Raw genomic sequence first — 8,070 nt, forward strand, 5'->3', positions numbered from 1 at the left:
GGGATCCAGTCTCATTATTTCATGGCAAATAGATGGGGAAACAGTGGGGGAAGGCTCCAAAATCACTGCAGATGGTGATTGTAGCCATGAAATTAAAAGACGCTTACTCTTTGGAAGGAAAATTATGACCAAACTAGACAGCATATTCAAAAGCAGAGACATTACTTTGCCAACAAAGGTCCGTCTAGTCAAGGTTATCGTTTTTCCAATGGTCATGTATGGATGTGAGAGTTGGACTATAAAGAAAGCTGAGCACAGAAGAATTGACGCTTTTGAACTGTGGTGTTGGAGAAGACTCTTGAGAGTCCCTTGGACTGCAAGGAGATCCAACCAGTCCATCCTAAAGAAGATCAGTCCTGAGTGTTCATTGGAAGGACTGATGTTGAAGATGAAACTCTAATACTTTGGCCACCTGATGCAAAGAGCTGACTCATTTGAAAAGACTCTGATGCTGGGAAAGATTGAGGGCAGGAGGAGAAGGGGATGACAGAGGATGAGATGGTTGGATAGCATCACAGACTCAATGGACATGAGTTTGGGTGGACTCCAGGAGTTGGTGATGGACAGGGAGGCCTGGCGTGCTGTGGTTCATGGGGTCGCAAAGAGTCAGGCATGACTGAGCAACTGAACTGAACTGAACTGAGAAGGAAGCAAACTGCAACCTGTAACAGTTCACACAACACATGACAATTTAAAAAATTCAACATTTATGATGGTTAAAAAAATTCAATGACATCTATTGCATATAAAATTTCTTAGCTCGGCATTCAAAGACTTTGCTCTACTAAAACTGGCCTAATTGTTATACCCCAGACTTAACCCTTCGTTCAAGTGTAGCTTTCCCCTCCTAACTCAGCTTAAATGATGTTCACCTCATTCCAGCTGTTGTATTCAACATCTTCTTGGTCTTCCTAACTTCATTCTCACACCTCTCCCAATTTACTATCCAAAATGAATAAATCTGAGAATTTTTCATGTGTGACACAACGGCTCTTTGTTATTTGGCCCCTGGCCATATCTCCAGCCTCATCTATTTGTATTTCTTTACCCACAGACACAATCTGCTACAAACATAGGGAACTACTTAAAGTGCCCTAGTCATACTTCAGTGCCTAGAAGGAATATTCCTTCCCTCTAGCGTGTTTTTCTTGACCTCTTCTACATGGCTCTCTGGGGATCATCTCATATGGGAAGTGTTCTCTGACTCTTCAATCTCTGCTGTGTTTTGATAATGCCTTGCACAAAGCTCTGTTATAACAGTTATCATACAGTATTTTAATGGCTGCTTATCTATCCCTTTCACTGGACTATGAGCTCCATGAGGAATTAGACTTGAACTTACTCACCTCCAAATGAGTATGGCATAAAAAATTTTAATATTACTGTATGAATAAAAATTTACAGCAGGAATAAACTAAAATAAATAATTACGTCATTGAACTTCCATACCTTCTATGTAAAAACATATTTATCCATCCATTCATTCAGTCAACAAATATTTATTTAGCACCTTAAGGGCCAGGCACTATGCCAAGCCATAGAGAGCTAGTGATGACAATATAGACACACACACAAAAAGAACCCTGAGAGTCTTTGAATTTGGGGAAGATATAAATAATTTAAAATCATCTCTATTTCCCAATTCCTTCTTAACAAACATGCATTAGTTTTATAATCTCACACACATACAAAGTGAAAGGTCCTCCCAAATTACAAATTCCTACCAATCAGTAAAAATATAATACCCAAAGTAAATAATGTGCAAATTTGTGAACCATAGCTAATGCAAAAGCAAAACAATTTTTAAGACCTTTTAGTCAGATTCCAATTATACCTAATACAAAAAAAACAAGATTAAGTGTGCAAAAATACTTCATGATTTCCACAGTGCCTACTTTTGAAAAAAAAAAATACCATGCAAACTGTCCAAGAAAAACACTGACCACAAGATCAATACCATCCTAGTTTCCCACACTGCAGAAAAAAAAAATTGTCATCCTATTCCATCTAATTGGAGGAGGAAATGGTAACCCATTCCAGTATTCTTGCCTGAAAATCCCATAGACAGAGTAGCCTGACGGGCTATAGTCCAAAAGGGTGCAAAGAATCAGACATGACTGAGCGACTAAGCACATTCCATTCAATGCAGAAGAGGTGACATCCTCCATACAATTTGTTCAGAAGACAACAAACACCATATTTCATCTGTATAATGATTTACGGTTTGCAGTTCACTAAGCACTTTGACCTTTACAACAATTCTGTTTTCTTATTCCCATTGGACAGATTAAAAAACTAAGGGTTGAGATGAAGCAGGTCTTTCTAACTATAACTCAAAACCAAAAGTCATAAAAGAAAGGACTGATAAGTTTGTCTACATAAAAATCTAAAAGTTCTGCATGGGAATAAAAGAAGTCAGAAGACAACAGTCAAAATGGGAAAATATCTGCAATACTTCAGACAAAAAAACATGTATTTTTATCATCTTATCATACATATATATGATACACAGTACATAGTACACATAGTGTTAGTCGCTCAGTCATGTCCGACTCTTCGGACCCCATGGACTGTAGCCTCTGTCCATGGAATCCTCCAGGCAAGAATACTGGCGTGGGTAGCCATTTCCTTCTCCAGGGAATTTCCCGATCCAGGAATCAAACCGAGGTCTCCCGCATTGTAGGCAGATTCTTTACTGTCTGAGCTACCAGGCAAGCCCATATACATATATAAATACACATATATTATAAATCAAGAGAAAGAGACTTACAGAACAGTAGGAAAGAGATCTATGACTCAAAAGAAAAATAGGTAAAGAATTTAGACACACAGTTTACAGAAATGGAAATATGAGTGATCAAACAATATAAAAAAAATCCTTGATCTTAATAACATAATATTTTAAAACTTAAAACTACTCTGAGCTATCATTTTTCTCTATCAGACTGGCAAAAATTCAAGTCTGATAACAGCAAAACATAATACTGCTAACACTGATCCTAGAGCCAGAGTACTTAGCTTGAGTTTCTGCCACAGTAGCTGTGTGATTTGGGCAAGGCATTTAAATTTTCTACTCATTAAGTATTCTTCTGAAAAATGGAGATAATAATTGCACCTAACCCAAAGGAGGTTATTAAGATAAAATGAAGTAATGTATATAGAGCACTTAGTATCTGGAACACAGAAAGCACCATGTAACTGTGATACAGTTAATGTTGGTGAGTGAACAGGCAACGTACATTTTGGAGCAGCAGCAAAGGAAAGCAATTCAGCAATATATTTCATAGTTATAAATGCATACATCGTTTAACTTAGAAATCCCACTTTCTACAAAGTTATCCCACAATGGCCTTACACACATGTAAGATGGCATGCATATGTTCAACAGTCTCCATCATAGAACTACTTATAATATCACAAGACTAGAAGCAACACAATAAGGAACTAATTTATTTGACTAGAAATAAATTATAATACATCCATTCAATGAATATGATGCAAAAAAAATTTTTTTTTAAAAAGCAGGAGTTCCCCAATGACCTAGTGGTTAGGAATCTGGGCTTTCACTGCCATGTCCCAGGTTCAATCCCTGGTTGAGGAACTGAGATCCTGCAAGGTGCGAGATGTGGCCAAAAAATAAAGGGTAAGAGCAAAAACCGTAAAAATAAATTAAATTTTAAAAATTAAAAAAGCAGAAACTATGTACTGAACTGGAAAGATCTCTAAGATATATTAAGTGAAAAAGTAGTTTGGGGGTAACAGTTTGAAGGTGCAGAACAGTGGGGACCATGGACTAACTTCTGCATGAAAAGTAGAAAAAATTAGATTACATATTCATATTTGTAAGCATTTGCTTAAAGAAAGTCTCAAAAAATGTAAAGAAACTAGTAAAAGCAGTCAGGAAGGGAGCATGGGAGGACTAGGAATAGGAGTGAGATTTTTGCTGCTTACATAAAATATATAAATGGGCAACTAACTATTTGAATGTATTACCTTTTCAAAAATTAATTTTTTAAAAAAAGCTCAGAGCATAAGAACTTTGCCTACAAGCATATAGTTAATCATAACAGGATGGATTACAATTTTGTCACACTGTCTTTCTGAAATTTTCAAGAATGTAAGATTTAAAAATTATCACAGGACTCCCCTGGTGGTACAGTAGATGAGAATCTGCTAGCCAACGCAGGGGCACAGGTTCAGTCCCAGGTCTAGGAACTAAGTCCATGCACTACAACCACTGAAGTCTGTGTGCCTCGTGTCTGTGATCCACCACATGAGAAGCCACTGCAGTGAGTCCGAGCACCAAAAGAAGAGTAGCCTCCAATCGCAGCAACTAGAGAAAGCCCCCACAAACGTAAAAAAGACCCAGTGCCACCAAACATTAAAAAAATAGTCACAAGTGAGACTTCCCTGGTGGTCCAGTGATTAAGACTCTGCATTTCCACTGCAGAGGGAACTAAAATCCCATATGCTACATGGTGTGGCCATAAAATAATAATAATGATGATGAAGTTTTTTTTAATAAAAATAAATAAAATAAAAATTATCACGAGTAAGTTTTTCTCTGAAACAACCACTCCCTCAATAAAAGTAACACCAGTGTGACCACACTGAAGTCATCTCCATATGATGACTTGGAAAATATATATAACAATGTGAGTCTAAAATATTCACCATCACCTACACTATTCAATGCAATAATTGGGCTTCATTTCCTGGAAGATGAAATTCTCATAAAAGCCCTTATCATAGGTTTCAAATTCCAATACAACATTCATTTTGCAGAAAAATGAAATGTACGACACAGGAATTATATTCGTAAAAATTTTCACATGGAAAGAGAATCATTAAAGCAAGTCAGCTTTCTACTCTAAATAAGCCAGAGGATGAGTACATATAAATATGAAAATGTGTAACTTTGTTTTTATAAATAACATAAGTACAAAATGTTATTGGGGATAATGGGTTGGAAAGTCTAGCCTAGCTTCTCAACATATACACTTTTAAACAGAACTAAACAGGCCTGAGTTCAGTTGCTCAGTCGTGTCCGATTCTTTGCGACCCCATGGACTGCAGCATGCCAGACCTAAAATATTTTAAATTACAAAAGACTGTTTGAGACCACCATCCCAAATATATATATATATCTGTATGAGAGAATACATCATACATCCAGTGTATCAAGCAAGTATCTGAGGATCTCAACATTAATTCACTCACAAGCACACAAGTACTTGTACCACCTAGTACTGCTTTTGAACAAGTGACAAGGAGTGTCCAACTCAATTTTGGGTCCCTTAATTATGAGCAGCCCCACATATAGGACCCAGCATCTCATCTGTTCCATTTCCTGCTTCATAGTGAGCAACTACGACATCCATACTGGTGACATAATATGTCACGTCCCTTATCCTCCCACTAGTTCAATAATCTCTATTCCCCTTCAACAGCACTGAGACAGTTACATCTTGTTTTTAGTTTTTACCTTGAAACTATATTTATATTGAACTCACAGCTTTCTCATTTTGTATTTCTTACAAAACCTAGTCTTCAACCACCTTTCTGATTGTCTCCTTATTCTCCAAGTACACTAGCCCCAATGAACGTTTTACTTCTTATAGCCCCAGCTTGGACCCTCAAAGTCCATCACATCTCCCACACTATCATTAGCAATGTAAAGTTACTCTCCATTTTATCTTTCTTTCTTGTAAATTCCACTTCTGGATCCACCCAATCATCTTTTTTGCCCTCTTGCTCTTAGGCTGCTGAAGAAGTATAAAATCCATGGTGCTAGGCCCCATTATTATAAATATTACTGGACCTACATGTGGTTAGCAATTTTTTGTTTGTTTAATCCTTAATCCACCCCTCTTTCATGTTCCATTCAAGATTTCCAAGGCCATAAAACTCAAGCCAGAAACTCACCATAGTTCCTTCAGTCTTCAAAGATAATTGACTTCTCCACAGATAACCGAGCACATCAAGAAAATAAGACCATCTTTAAACTCGCTCACTTTCCCTCCAACCACATCAGTGTCCACACTTAATGTCTATTCTTGTGGTGTCAAAAAATGAAACACTCAACATATTAAAATTTCCCCATATAAATAAAATGTCCCTTCAACCTACAAAACTGTTTCACTCATACTAAGAAAAACACACATGTGCCATAGTGGAAAGAACATAGGTTTCAGAACTAGACTTTTTTCAAATTCTTGCCTATAGCCTTCCCAACCATAAAAGAGGGATACTGCTGATACTAAACAAGGCTGTTGTGATCTATAAAGCATCTTTATGACACGTAACCTATAGAATAACCTCAACAAAGGTGTTTCACTACTATCAGTTTTCCTTCACAACCACAGTTGCTGAACAAGGAATTTTATTCACTGTTCCACATTTGTTCCTCAATCCATCATGATCTGATTACTGCCATCCATCATTCCCACCATCAAGCTATCTAAAGTGTCTTTCAAAGAAAACAAGTGATCTCCTAATTACTAAATTCAGTGGTTTCTTCCTAATTCTCACTATACTGGTATCATACACTGATAGTTACCCTCTCCCTTCCTGAGATCCTTTCTTCCTTTGGCTTCTATCATAATGCCACTCTGTTCTAGTTCTTGTCCCATTCTTTTAACCTCTCTTTCTCAGTGTCTACTACCCTACAATGATATTCTTCCTGGTCCACAGCCCTTTTCATCTCTTCTTTCAGCATTACCATCCCATACTAAGGCTTCAAATATCCTGCATATATTCTTAGTTGACCCTCAAATATATGTATCCAGTTCCAGACTTTCTTCCAACTTTCAGACCCAAATTTCCACAATAGTATCTGAAAAACACTTCAAACTAAACTTGTCCAAAACCAAATTCATTACCTTCCCTCATAACTGCTCCTTTATTCTCTATTTCAATTAATATTACCAATCCATCCCATCAGTCAGGTTAGAAATCTCCCACTAATTCTCTCCACTTTGTTTTGGGAGCACATGGAATTGCATGCCATTCTCTTCACTCTCCTCTGACCTGGATTAGCACATTACTTTCCAAACTACCTAGGCTGTCTGCCTCCAAGTCTTCACTTTGAATTCTTCCTCCATATTTTCACCAGAGGTAATCAACCATACCAAACTCCTGCTTACAAAAGCTTTAAAAGCTCCCCATACCTAAGGAATAAAGTCCAAATTATTTAGCAAGGTTCCTCACCCTGCCCAGAGGGATAAACTGACAGGTTTTTATTTTTAATTTCGACAAACCCGGTTTCACTTCTAGCTAAATCTGAATACTGGCTTAGTCCAGATAGTTCAAAGTGAAGGATAAAAGGCAAAGGAGGGAAAAGGAGAGATTGGGATAAGAGGGATGACAGGGGAGGACTGAAAAGGAGCTAGTAGTGCCTGAGAGGAAGAAAGTATCTTTTGAGGGTAGAAATGGATGAGGGAAGATTATGTCTGAGAAAAGTTTGACAGTACAGATCTCCGTCAGAGCCGACAGGGTGAAGCTTAAGGTCTCAGACACACGAGTTCTCCGAGGAAACGAAAGGGTCCTGAGTCTCTAAAGTGGGAAAAGTGCCTGAGAGGAGTCGGGGACCAGGTCCCACTTATGAACGAACTTCTCACGGGTTCCGGGCCTCTGAAGAGGGCAGAGAGAAGGCGCGGGGGGAGGGGAGAGAGGGGGAGCTGTCCCGGGACCCTGAGGGAAGTGAAAAGAGTAGGGGAAGGGGTCGAGGAGTTTCCCTAGCCGCTGAGAGAAGGGCCTCCGGGAAGCGATTGACTTCTGCCAGTGCTAAAACACCCGAGCACCAATGCTCCGGAGCCCAGGCGGGTAGCAGCAGCGCGCGCGGGCCGGGTGCCCTGGGTTCGTGCCCCACGCGCTCTCTTGGCGTTACCTGAGGCGGGACTGAGCAGCGAGAGGGGTGCCTGAGCAGGCGGGAAGGGGAGGCGGAGGCAAAGAGGGAGCATAGTACCCCTCACTGCTCGGAGGCGGCAGCGGCTCTTAGCCTGCGGAGGCGGTGGGGGTCCCTCTCGCAGAAGCCGACGACTCGGCGGGGCCCGCGGCGGCGGCGGGGGG

At 39.4% G+C, this 8,070-nt stretch overlaps 1 protein-coding gene across 8 annotated transcripts in view; it reads right to left on the minus strand.

Moving 5' to 3' along the window:
- Positions 1-8,070, minus strand: part of TESK2 (testis-specific kinase 2) — a 138,678-nt gene extending 130,608 nt beyond the window's left edge. For 6 of the 8 annotated variants that reach the window (XM_010847839.1, XM_010847841.1, XM_010847842.1 and 3 more), the window contains exon 1: positions 7,889-8,070. The gene's annotated coding sequence lies outside the window, so the exon portion shown is untranslated. The remainder of the gene's footprint in view (positions 1-7,888) is intronic. The other 2 variants (XM_010847845.1, XM_010847843.1) reach the window with 1 other exon arrangement.

This window comes from Bison bison, unplaced genomic scaffold (assembly GCF_000754665.1).
Source record: "Bison bison bison isolate TAMUID 2011002044 unplaced genomic scaffold, Bison_UMD1.0 scf7180017864256, whole genome shotgun sequence".
NCBI classification, from domain to species: domain Eukaryota; kingdom Metazoa; phylum Chordata; class Mammalia; order Artiodactyla; family Bovidae; genus Bison; species Bison bison.